The sequence below is a fragment of the Akebia trifoliata genome, chromosome 1 (genome assembly GCF_017979445.1).
Source record: "Akebia trifoliata isolate Shusen 1 chromosome 1, ASM1797944v1, whole genome shotgun sequence".
NCBI lineage: Eukaryota > Viridiplantae > Streptophyta > Magnoliopsida > Ranunculales > Lardizabalaceae > Akebia > Akebia trifoliata.
In genome coordinates this window covers 6,689,273-6,702,557 of record NC_141375.1, presented here as the reverse complement: position 1 = coordinate 6,702,557, position 13,285 = coordinate 6,689,273, and the positions used below count along the sequence as shown (strand labels likewise).

General features: G+C 32.6%; 1 long non-coding RNA gene across 1 annotated transcript; it reads right to left on the bottom strand.

Moving 5' to 3' along the window:
• Positions 1-1,326: 1,326 nt before the first annotated feature.
• Positions 1,327-6,464, bottom strand: LOC147410569 (uncharacterized). The gene is made up of 4 exons (XR_015178739.1): positions 6,254-6,464; positions 5,498-5,621; positions 3,218-3,286; positions 1,327-1,730 (listed from the first exon to the last, which is right to left on the bottom strand). It is a non-coding gene; the product is annotated as an uncharacterized LOC147410569 (long non-coding RNA).
• Between the last annotated feature and the right edge of the window lie 6,821 nt (positions 6,465-13,285).

Below are 13,285 nucleotides of genomic sequence, written 5' to 3'. Positions count from 1 at the left end.
GGAGTGGAAAGCACATACTATAAAAGAAGTGTAATGATTTTCTTACTCGACTCTTATAGACCAACTCAAAAACTCACTGTCGTGGCATGATAGAGAGAGATTCGGTGAATGCTAATAACTAGTGGGTGGAAGTCAAGGGCTAAGGGCATGGTTGGGGTGTCAATATTAGAGTAAGAAGGAAATAGTTGCAAGAAAATAGAGATAACTATTGGAGATAAAAGAAAGAACTTGCATCGTATTCATTGATTTCTTTTTACATGAATCAGACTTCTATTCATACACATACATTGATAGCTAATTATCATAACAAACTAATAGATTGATTTGTTATCATATAACTGACTAACAGACTGAGTTGTTATCATATAACTGACTAACTAACTGATTTGTACATGTGTGACTTTACTAAATTTTGACTTATAATTTAATACTCCCCCACAAGATGGAGTGTAAATATTAATAACACCCAGCTTGGAAAGAATATTAGAGAAGAGATTGTAGCCAAGAGGCTTAGTCAAAATATCTGCTAGCTACCCAATTGAGGAAACATGTAAGGTTTTCATAGTTCCTGCCAACAGTTTTTCTTGAACAATATGACAATCTATATCTATATGTTTTGTACATTCATGAAAAGCTGGGTTGGCTGCATGTACAGGACAGCCTGATTATCACAAAAAAGCACAGTCGGTCTAGACTATGGTGCAAATAAGTCTTATAACAAGTGTCGCAGCCAAGTAATTTCACATGTTGTTGTTGCCATAGCATGGTATTCAGCCTCTACTATAGACCTAGACACTGTAGTTTGCTTCTTGGATTTCCATGAAATGAGTGATTGGCCAAGAAATACACAAAACCAATAATAGATATTTTAGTATCTCTGCATACAACCTAATCTGCATCACAAAATGCCTTTGGTTGGAGAACATTTGCTAATGGAAAGAATAAGCCTTGGCCAAGATTTCTTTCGATGTATCTCAGGACACGATGAGTAGCTGCCAAATAAATCTCAGTGGGATTTGCAACATACTGACTTAATAGTTGAATAGAAAATGATAAATCAGGCCTTGTAATGGTTAAGTTGAGAAGTCTACCCACTAATCTCTTATAACAAAGTGGATTTGGAAGATGCGTTCCTTCTGTTGTGGATAATCATAAATTCTGATCCATAGGAAATGAGGTTGGTTTACATGCCAAATAACTTAAATCAGACAATATTTCAAGAGCATACTTTCTCTGTGAAATTGTAATGCCTTTTATGGAACGAGCAATCTCAAGACCAAGAAAGTGTTTTAAAAGACCAAGGTCTTTGAGCTTAAATTGGGAATGACGAAATCTCTTTAAAACATCTACAACAGCATTATCATTAGTGGTGATGATTATATCATCTACATAAACTAGTAATGCAATGAATGAAGTCTTTTTCTATCGAGTGAACAAAGTAGGATCAATTAAAGATTGGATAAAACCATGAGCTATCAAAGCAGACGAAAACTTGGAGAACCAATGTCTGGATGCCTGCTTGAGGTCATATAAAGACTTATTCAGTTTGCACACAAACTAAGAGCTAAGGGAATGAGCTTGAGCAGAAGGTAGAAACTCCCCTTAAGTAGATGATCCCTTCGAATGGCAATGAAATCTAGGAGGTAAAGACATGTACACCTTTTCTTCTAAGTCTTCATGCAACTCTTTGGATAGAAAATACAACTCTTCGGATTGGAAAAGAATGATAACTGTTCGTAAAAGAGCTCAAATATGTCAAAATCACTCGAACTTAACTTAAAAACATCAAAGATGCGCTATCATCAGTTACACTACCGACAATGCATCCTTGAGAAGGCATTTGTAGGTATCAAAATTTAAATGGGTCTCTGTCATTTTCTAAATTAACGAAAGTCCCTTAAATTAAAATTGGGCCCATAAGTTTAAATTGGGGCCATTAATTGGGATGGGCCACATATGGTTTGGATTTGGGCTTTCATAGATAAAGCGCATGATCTAAATAAAAATCAAGTGATCCACACATTAAATATTGGGCCCTACACCCAAACAAATGAGTTCGGCCCAATAATGATCCATAAAATCCTTAAAATTGGATTTGGACAAATTTAGCCTTTTAAATAAATCAATTAAACCTCTTTAAGTTGAAGTATAATTGAAAAGCTAAATTACCTTTAATTCTATAAATACAAGAGCCTCTCTCATTGAGAGGAGATTTTGATCACTTTCTCTCAGAAGACAAAAATTCTCCCTCTAGAGAAGAAGAATTTCTCAAGCCCTCCTCCAAAGACAAAGCAAAGTTCTTTAGAGATTCGAACTTCGACTAAAGAGAAGATCAAGCATAAAGCCCTTCTCCGAAAATCAAGAAAACCTTCTCAGCCAATAAAGCACAAAATCCGGAGAGAAGAAAATCTACAGAAGCCTCAACAGAAGATCAAGTACAAAGTAAAACCATCACCATAGTAACTTTCTCAGCCGATAAAGCACAAAGCCCAGAGAGAAGGAAAAGCTACATACGTCATCATCACTATTTTTTAATTGACTGTTAATCAGAGGAAACACTGAGATCTGTATCTCATTTTTCATCAAAAATCAATAAAATCATTTGTGATCATATTTCACAGATCTCGAGGTAGATTTGTTGAAATTTATTGTCGATAGTAGCATAGTAACTCTTTGTACATTCAGCGTTGGTCTCCTTGATGTTTTTTATATTTTCATTTAAAATATACAACAACGTCTTATTAGTTAATTAGTTGTCCCTAAAAAGGGAAATTTTCACAACTACCATATTTTCTAAGAAAATAATTAAAGCTAACAAATAAAGCAAATAAAATTTCTAGAAACTAAACCAAAGTTGAAACTTTCTACCATAATAGATGAAGTAAAAGACTAAAAATGTTGATGCTGTCAACGAATCTGCTATGGAAGGATATGAATAAAAGATATAAATAATTACTTATAAAATAAAATAAACAAAAATAAAAGCTCTAAAAAATCGAGAATGTACATGAACTTTTACTTTTGGGTTCTATTGCTTCAAGGGAGCATATATTTTAGGAATCATTTATTATTTTCTTAGTTTGTTTCCAAATACAATTTTGAGTTTCTTAAACAAGCAGGATGAATTTTAATAAGCCCAAGAATTGATCTTGCAAAGCATCATCCCATAATAACAGTAGAATTTTTAAAACAATAAAAGTCAGGATAAACCACTTACCTATAAATAAAGAGTGATGCTAAATGCACGTTGTTTTTAGCCAATGTACCCAACGCCCCTTTCTCCCTCCTGCCCATAGTGAAAAAAAGCACACTTTCTGATTTGATTACCTTGTGACATTCAATGCAATGGAGTTGTAGTGGACAAAATTATATGAACTTAAAAAAAGAGAGTAAAGAAATAGTTATTTTTCACCGTTGAATTTTATATTTAAATTTTGGTTCTCGGTAGCCATCCATTTTCAACACCTTCGATTAAGGTCGAAAAATAATATTTTTTTAATTTCTTTTTTCTGAATATAAATATTTTCATGAAATCTATATGGCTGTGTTGTTGGATTGTCAATATGATAATCAATGTGGACCTCCTTTTTAAGATTTGAAATCTCAAAAAACAAATATGTGGGCAGTGGGCAAGAGAGAGAGCTCTCTCTATTGCTAATGTCATTGCGCCACATGTCAAACATTTGGGCGTCAATGGCATGCGCCAAAAACTTCATCCATTTAGCACATAATTAATGCTAATGGAAATGAAATTTATAGGTTTACAATTTGAAATATTATAATTCTTTTAGAAAATTTTATATTTATAGCAAAATATGATTATCCCTTGTTTTGAAGACCTTAGAACACAATTATATTAAGGTACTGTTAATCAGATTAAGGCTAATTTTATCTTTTATTTCTATTTGGGCTTGATCTATGAATGTGCCTAGGAAGTTTATTCCGATCATTGGCTGGGAATATACTTTATACAATTTAAACAATTTTATAAATATACAAAATATGCTTAATCCCTTGTCTTGAAGACATTGGAACACAATTATACTAAGTTATTCATAATCAAATCAAGGGAAAATTTGTCATTTTTTTATTTTTTGGATTGGTTCATGATCTACCTAGGAAGTTTATTTTGATGCTTGGTTTGAAATATATTTTTTTCTAATTTATCTACCTACCCCCGATTAATCTTCATGTTAGGACATCCCTACTATTGAATTCTAATCTTATGTTATTTAATCACTCTCTATCCCTTTTAGATGATTTCCTAGAAGCCTTCATACATAGTGTTATTATCCTTTACTTTACTCAATCATGGATCTTTTATTTTCTATTCTTAATATGGCATAGCTTGTTTATTGCATTAGGTTTGTCACCTAGGAAGGGAATGGATGCTTTAACATATGTCCATATGCCAAAAATAACTTCTTTCATCATAAGTGAGTTTTCGCCCTTTAGTCATCTTTTGTTTCCCTTCCCGTTGTCATTAATTTTTCTTAATGAATTTTCTTGGTAACTTTGGTTTCTCTCTTTGAATATGGTGAAGGCTATGATAAAGTGTCTAGAAATTGGAGTTGTTTTTTGAAGCTTTGATAGTTAGATATCTCTCTCATTGTTTAAAGATGATATTTTTTTTAATTTCTTTCTATAATAGTTTTAGTTGTCGAAAGTCTTCTTACAACTAAGGTCAACATCTTTCTAATTCTTTTTTGATTTGTAATTCCAGTGAAAATTATTAAGCTGGTGAACATGGTTTGATTAATTAGGGAAAATGTTGTCGCCGTTGTATTTGTTAGTACTTTTTGTCTTTGGGATTCACGACAAGCCATCCGAAATAAGCAATTAATAAAATAGGCACACATTTTTTTTCTTTCCTTTCGGCTATGTAAGGGTGATGTAGGACATATACAATCCTAATTTAGTAGTATTTCTATTTTTAGTTCTAGTAGGATTTCTATTTCATATTTATGTTCGGAGTACAATTCATTGTTAATTTCTAATTTATTTTTATTATTTAGGTTATAATTAGAAGTGTTTAGAAGAGTCTAATTTGAGTTTTAATAGAATTAGAAAGTTAGTATTATGTTATAGATAGGTTAGGAATGTTAATTTTTAGTACTTTAAAAGGATTCTAAGTTTTTATGATGGAATTATCTATATAAAGAGTTCCAAATCTGAAAATTAATAATAATCAATCAATTTAATTATCTATTCTCTCTTAATTATTTTTTAGCTTTATGCTTTATTTTCTTTCAAACTATTACTTATTTATCAATTAAATCTATTGATTCAATAAACTTCAACTGCTAGAACCATAATAGAAATAAAATAAAATTAAAAAACTAAATTCATCTTCAAATAATGAGATAAAGGTATCTCAATACATTACATTGATTGAAAAATAAAAAACTGTATCATGTAAGATATAACTTGAACTAGTAAAATGTACAACAAAATAAAAAGAATTTGAATGAAAGAAAAAGAAAAAGAAACTGCTTACCTTCGGTTTGCAAGTAAGTTGGGATCTGACCAATGACCTCATCATTGCATTGCAGATCATCCAATTAAACTCTACCATATTCAAAGCTTCTATCCCAAAAAATTTAGGCGATCCTTTACTTAAGCTACAAATGTGATATTTAATAAAGATCATACTTTCAACAATGAAGAAGTAAATAAGAAAGCAAATAAATTTGAAATTGATCTCCAAGGCCACAATCCAAAAAATTAAAGAGATTAAGCACTATTGAATAACATCTTGACTGCAGATCTCCACATACAATTTTTTCTTAAATTTTATTTATCCAAATAAAAAGAGATTTTATTAAAAAGTGGTAATAGAAAATTATTAAGAAAAACAAAAAAACCAAATTGATTGTAAAGATATATTTTTAAATACCGATAAAAAAATCTTCGCTTCAAACCTAATTTTGAAACTTGATAACCAAAATTGAGTTCTGGATTCCTTGGTATTATAAGAATTAAACAACAAATTGACAAAACACATACACATCCATATAGATTAGAAAAACAGTAGAACAAGCTTTCGATTAAACAAAACAACAACCACTATTTCAATCACATTAAAATGATTATAGATCAGATAGAAAAAATGATTCACCACAGAAGAACCATTCGATCCTCACCCCAGCCTTTAATGGAGATAGAAAATTTATTATTATTATTTTGATAACGAAAGCTATCGAAACAGAAGAAGAAATGGGAATTATTAAGAAAATCCAAAACAACTACTCACCATGGAAATACCACTCAAAGTGGTTAAGACAAAAGAAGAAGAAATGGGTTAGGGTTTGGGAGTGAGATGTGGACCATGGAGAAGAGATTAATGGTTCTGAAGAAAGTTAAGTCTAAGGTGTAGGGTTAGGGTTTTGGTGGATCCAAAACTCCTTTATATAGAAGAAATATGTAGGAGCTTGGCGGCAACTTTCTCCCATAGATGTGACAGGTCATATAGAGTAAATCGTGGTTGGTGGGATTTTGTTACTATTACAAGAAGTGGAGGGTGTGTTAGGTAAGGATTTCGGTGGGGAAAAATATTTAGGTCACAGAGCTGATTCAGCCGTTTTACAAGGGGCCATATAAATAAAAAAACCTCCTGTCCATACGTCCCCTGCCCAGAAATTTTAAGAGTCCCACTAACCAGACAAACTTAGTAAGATTTCAACTCTTACTAAAGGTCGTTGACCTCACCTTGTGGCATCCAATAACATGATTGGATGCCACATAATTGTAGAGAACAAAATTCCATGAACTTTGAAAAAAGTCATGTAAAATTTTTTACCGTTGAATTATAAATTTAAATTTGCAAGTTCGGTGGAAGTTAGGTAGCCATCCATTTTCAAAATGTGCATCCAGTCCAAAAAAGATACAAAAAAAAGTTGAATTGTTTTATTGGATATGAGTTTTTCCATAAATTTAGAGGGTCTTGGATTGCCAAGGTGATAATCCATTTCATCAAAGCAACCTGTAGTAGGACTTCAAATCTTACTAAGTTAGTAAGGAAATTTTCAAATTTTAATTTTAAAGTTTCAAATGTTAAAAAGGGTCGTTGGGCCCACATGGATTACCATGCACATTGGTTTATTTTGAGATTGAATATGCCTCAAATCTTGCCATACAGATCAAAAAAATCTTCTTTTACTAAAACATTTAACATGAGAGCTATGTGACAAGATCTGTGTAGTGTAGGAATAGCAGGTATATAAGATCTAGAAACATTAAAATCTTTACCATTTTTTTAAAATGGAAAATCCTAAAATGACTTCCGATGACACTGCACTCAACACTTTGCTGACATGGTAGTGTGCAGAAAACCATCGACTTTTTCCCATGTATCTCGATGAAAAAATTATATGGTTATCTGCACACTGCTATGTCAGCACGGTGTTGAGTGTAGTATAGTAGGAAGTTACTTTGGAATTGTTCTTTAAAAATTTTACCATTTTGAACGAGTTTTCTGATCTTCAATTAAATACATTGATAGTATCAAGTTCTAGAGTCAAATTATATAATCTGAAAGAATAATGATGAATGCACACGGATTTGGTACGCGGCTGACGTGGCATGGGCACAGAACCGCACATCTTTTTCCTATGTATCCCGATGAAAAAGATCTATGTTTCTGTGCTCTTGCCATGTCAGCCGCGTACCAAAACCACATGAATTCGTCACGACTTAAAGAGTATCCCAATGAAAAAGATCTATGGATCTAGGGTTCTGTGCTCTCGACCTTCTGTTTGAAAAAATAGGAAAACTATTATTGTTCGATGATCCCTATGACACCTGAAGAGACTAGAAAATGGGATCCATGGAGTGATATGAGTAGAGGGAAATTTTGAATGATTTGAACTGTGGACTACATAAATTAATGTTCAAACCATAAGTGGAGTGATTCTAATTGTGTGCTCGATTTAGTTATCCTACTGCTGCATTTATAGTTTATGGTACTTGGTATGTTTAATTTTAACATTGTTATACATAGTACTACCCATGTTTTAAATTATCGGAATGTATTGGCCGCAATATATACAAAACATTGTCCTTGAAAATGTATCGGTTTGTATCGAATATATCGGTGGGTATCTTATTGGGCTTTTCATTAATTGAAACATACAATTGATGTGATATTTTAAGCCATGGTACTACCTTTGAAACATGCTAGCATTAATTGGTAAAAGTGGCCTTAGAGATTGGCAAGTAGGTGCAGGGCAGACTAATGGGATCAAATCAATAACTTGATTTTGCCTACAAGAGAATTTTAATTCTAATGGCATTCGTAGGTTTTTTTCCTTCTTTCTGATTATTCCTTCAATTTAATAGTTGATTTCCAAATTTAAGACTCACTTAACAGTAGCTTTAGACAGTGTTGAAATCACGGGGCTTGGTGCCAATTTTACAAGATTAGAATCTTTTGGCAAAGTTGATGCTTTTTCAGAGTCAATTGGGTTATATATTGAATTAATTTATTTTTTGCAACGGAGAACACATTGGACCTGTATGCTTATCAGAAAGAAATTTCAAATGTCATTTACAGGTCGGTGGGTTGGACAGAAACTGGCAGAGGCCTCTTGGTGTGGCAGCAAAATTCATAGACTCTAAAGCTGCAAATGATAATTGTCACTCTCATTTGTAAGTGTTCATGCGTGGAAAGTATTGAGGTTCTATTGGTTTGACCGTAGGATTGAGTGCTAATACATAGCTAGCGTTGACATGTGCATGGAGATGTGCTTTCCTCAACAGTACCAAACAATTTTTTTTCTTGTTGTGCTGAACATTGACATATGTATTGCTTCCAAATTTGGTCATTATGTATAGAGATAGTCTAGTTCATTTAGAGGAATTTTTTTGAGGCAGACTCCATGGAAACAATTAGATATGGAGCAGTTCATTGGGTCATCACTAACAACCATTATTAACTTGTTCATTGTATCTAAAACTGGTGCAGTGATATTTGCTAACCTTGTAAAAGATCCTAAGTTGGAACAAAACTCACTATGCATGATTTCTTTGTGATAACTATGGCTCTGATCTTATGTGTAAGCATACTTATACTTGTTGATTGGTGTCATGTTATTTTAGAAATTGAGCTGAAAAACTTGTATCCGTTGATTAAAAACTCTCTCAACTTGGAACAATCTGCCTTAACATGGTCCAGACTCATTAAGAACCCTTCAAAATGTCTTCAGTGTGATGAGCCCTGTGAAATTAGTTGTTGGAGGAACTGAAGTATCTTGACTGATGCTTCTTGTGATTCACCCTTAAAGTGATCTGTTTAATGCAATAAAGGTTATTATAGTACTGTAAATCTTTCTTCGTTGTCTAGATCATAATTCTGCGTCTGCAGATTTTCCCACCTATGGAAAAGATCAACAACATAAATGATCACTACTGGACTGTACATGCAGAGGAGGCAAGTTGTTGTTTGGATATTTTAGAACTGTACCTCTTTTGGTTCTATGGATGTTATTTTCTGCTAGGATGAGTTTTATCTTTGATATCCTTATTTATGAGTTCTTTTTTAGTAAATTGTTAAGTATGACAAGTTACCGGTTGTTGCCTTTAAATTTTTTTTTTTTGTTTAATGCAATTCAATCCCCAAAGATATATGAAGCCAATTCTTCATTTGATTCTTGAATGAATCTTTCATAGATTCCAAAGGAAGAGAAAACCCTTGTCCTTAATTGCTTGATTCATGTTAATCATTTCACAAAAGATGCATCTCAAAACCAGATCGTAAATAACATTGAATTTTATGTGGTGAAAACTATTTCTTCCATGTGTTTAGCTGTTTGAATTTGTCATATTCAAACCCAATTTGGTTCCAACAGCAGATTCATTATATTGGGGAATCATTTTTCTTGATCATCCATGAAGGAGAGACTTTAGCCAAAGTTAAAGTGTGTATACAGAAGAAGTTGTAGGTCCCAGACGAGGAGTGTTTGCTAAGGTCCTCACCTCCCTCATCCCTCTTTCTACCCTTCACATGCATGATCTCAATTCTCAAATATGCTTTATTCTACTAAATGGAGACAAACCAAGCATACTGGCGAATCACATTATTGATTACCTTATAGGATTACTATCCTTTTACTGATGGATCTACATTCCAACAAGGTTGTGCTTGACTCGGGGTTTTATTTGATGTGATGATGAAATATGAATTTATATGTTTTTTTTTTTTCAGTGGAAATTTGCTTTTTCTCACGATTTCCCTGAGAATCCTTTATTTGAATTGTTGTTTTTCACTGATCTATGAGTGGAATAGTTGTAATCTTTGATATTTCGTCCTCTCGTGATCATGACAAATTTGCAAAATCGACACACATTTGAGAAGCCGGCCAAAATCTACAACTAGAAAAAAACTAATGAACCTCCACCATGGACTGAACCTACAGAGTGGGATGTGATGATGTGATTATCAATGAAGAAAAGATGAAAAATGATCACATCCAAAGGCATAAAAAAAGCCAGGTATGGGAGGTGCGGTCCTCGGGATATTGATTTTGTTGCCTTTATGTTCTTTTATCTGTGAATTACCAAGTAGACCCTTTACTTGATGAAATCTACAACAAGAACCCTCTCACTCGTGCCAGGAAAGCTATGGGGGTATGTCCTTACATTATTTGTTCTCTTTCCCCCCTACCTTATTATATGCACCATTATACAAAAATATTTCTAACATATTTTCTCATAAAAACCAAAATGTTCCAACCTGTCATTGGGATTACCAATGTTCTGATGCAATGTGATAACTGGGCTGCACTGATTACTGATGCTACAGCAAGGAACTGTTATCTTGACATGGAGTCTCTTCCTAAGGAATTCCTAATTGCAAAAGGGCCTGCTTATATTCCATTCCTATCTTGAAAGAGTATTTTTGGGGTTCATTCTTAACGTGTAAAAGAGAGCCGCTAAAGAGAGAGTGATAAGGGGTGTAACAGGGGACTACGTTGATTTGATAGTTAGATATCTCTCTCATTGTTTGAAGACGATGTTTTCTAAATTTCTTTCTATAATAGTTTTAGTGGTCGAAAGTCTTATTACATTCAAGGTGAATGTCTTTTAAATTTTTTTCTTTTTTGATTTGCAATTCCTGTGAAAATTATTGAATTGATGAACGTGGTTGGATTAATTAGAGAAAATGTTGTCGATGTTGCATTTATCAGTAGTTGTTGTTGTTGGAGCTCATGACAAGCCATCTGAAATAAGCAATTACCAAAATAGGCACACTTTTTTTTTTCTTTCTTTTTTGGCTATGTAAGGGAGTGAGGTTAAAAGAAGAAAAATATTGTATTGAGCTTCTTCTGGCATTCTCCATGTATTATATAACTGATTTCTTTTTAACCCAAGACTCCTCTAATTGCTTTTTTATTTTCTTATTGTAATTATGACTCATTGACTGATGATGACACATTAATCTCTTAACTTGAGCCTTCTTCCAAAGCTCAACCAGGTATAGAGTAACACTGCACCCACTAAAGTCAGATGTGAGATATTGGGTTCTACTATAGTTATGACGTTCTTGCACTTTTGCAGTGCAAGTGTAAGACCTTCCGTTACAGATTGGAATTTTGTTTTGAAATGTGAGACTTGAACCCTGTCATGTTATTCAAAGTATTCTCAAATAATTTTCCTCTAACAAAGAATATGGATGGTGTCATCTCCCACCCATCCATGATTAAATCCAACTTCCTCCAAAGAATAATTTTTTGCTCCACTTCGTCAAAGATCACAACATTTCTAGCTAACTAAACCTATCGAATGATCAACCATTATAGAATCTCTTAAAACATGCGACCTTCTGATAATATCCAAAGGCAACTCCTTTTTGGATTATACATCTAATTACTGTAAACCATCCCAAAATCTCCCGAAAAAAGTTAAAAAATAATTGTTGAAGTGAGTCATAAACTTCTTGCAAAGGAACACTTGATAAAGAGATGTTGCAGGGTTTCTTCCTCTTCTTGGCATTGATATATTTAGATGCTAACTGGTTATTCATTTTTTTTCCCATACTCCTCATTAACAAGCTGAAGCTTTTTCTATCCAGTTGTTTTCATTTTTGTTGGTAGCTTTGTATGCCATATCGGATGCTATCTTTCTAAGTCGTACCCAAACTCCTCATCGAAAGTCAAGTTGGTTTATGAAGAAAATAATAAACTTTACCCAAAAATAGGATTAAATATAATACTTAATAATGATCTTCTTAAACAAAAATTGAATTTAAAATAATCTAAAAAATGTTAAAATAGAATTTATAAAAAATAAATAGTGAATCTTACATGTATATTTTGATTCCTTTAAATGGTCATTATTCATGCTCATAAACATGTTCAATGACTTATAATAGTCATTTGTAATATTCATAATAATATTATTTAATTAATGTAATAGATCTTTTGATTTGCGTACATTTCAGAGTTGTGCCCCTAAAAAGTTGAGTTAGGGATATAGGTCTTTGATCCATCTTTTGATCACATCATTTTGTATGATCTTTTTTTTTGCTCAAGTCAAGCTCGATGATTTTAATAATTGTTCGAGATCAAGATGACTTGCCTGAGTCATCATGTTTTGTCAGAGACCGAGACGAGATGCTAAAATCAAGATTTACTTTCTTCTTCATCTCAATCTATTTTTCAATTCTCACTATCATGAACGAGACAAGACATGGAATGGGAATTTAAAGCTATATAAGGAACTTATTGGACCTGCTTAAACTCTAAACCTTAGACTTAACTATATTTAGAACCATTAATTTATCTTCTCAAAGTTTTGCATCTAACCCTTAGTCCATTCCTGTTTGTTTAAGAAAGACAACATTCTCATGACATGTGTGAAATTGTTATATTTAAGAAAGATTAAATCTAGGTAAAGCCTTGAATTGTTGTTAAGAAAATCATTTCTAAACTCTGATAACTCAATGGCTTGACACCATATGTAATTCTCCTACAATTTTATTTTCTTGATAAGGATCATTCTTCAAGAATCCATTTTCAAATGTTTGATTAATTTAAAAATATAAAGCCTTTTCCACCATCAATCTTCTTATACCACCCTCATTATCGTTATCTTTGATACTATTGTTACTGTCCAATTTTTACGGAACTCACATGACAATCATCACCATTATAGAATCTCTGCTACCACAAAATCAATAAGAGAAATTATTCTTTAAAACGAACTCAAATTGTATCGATAGTCTTGTTGATCATATACATTACATCTTTCATGTTGAAATAGACTTTTAGGTTATATAACTTGACTCCAC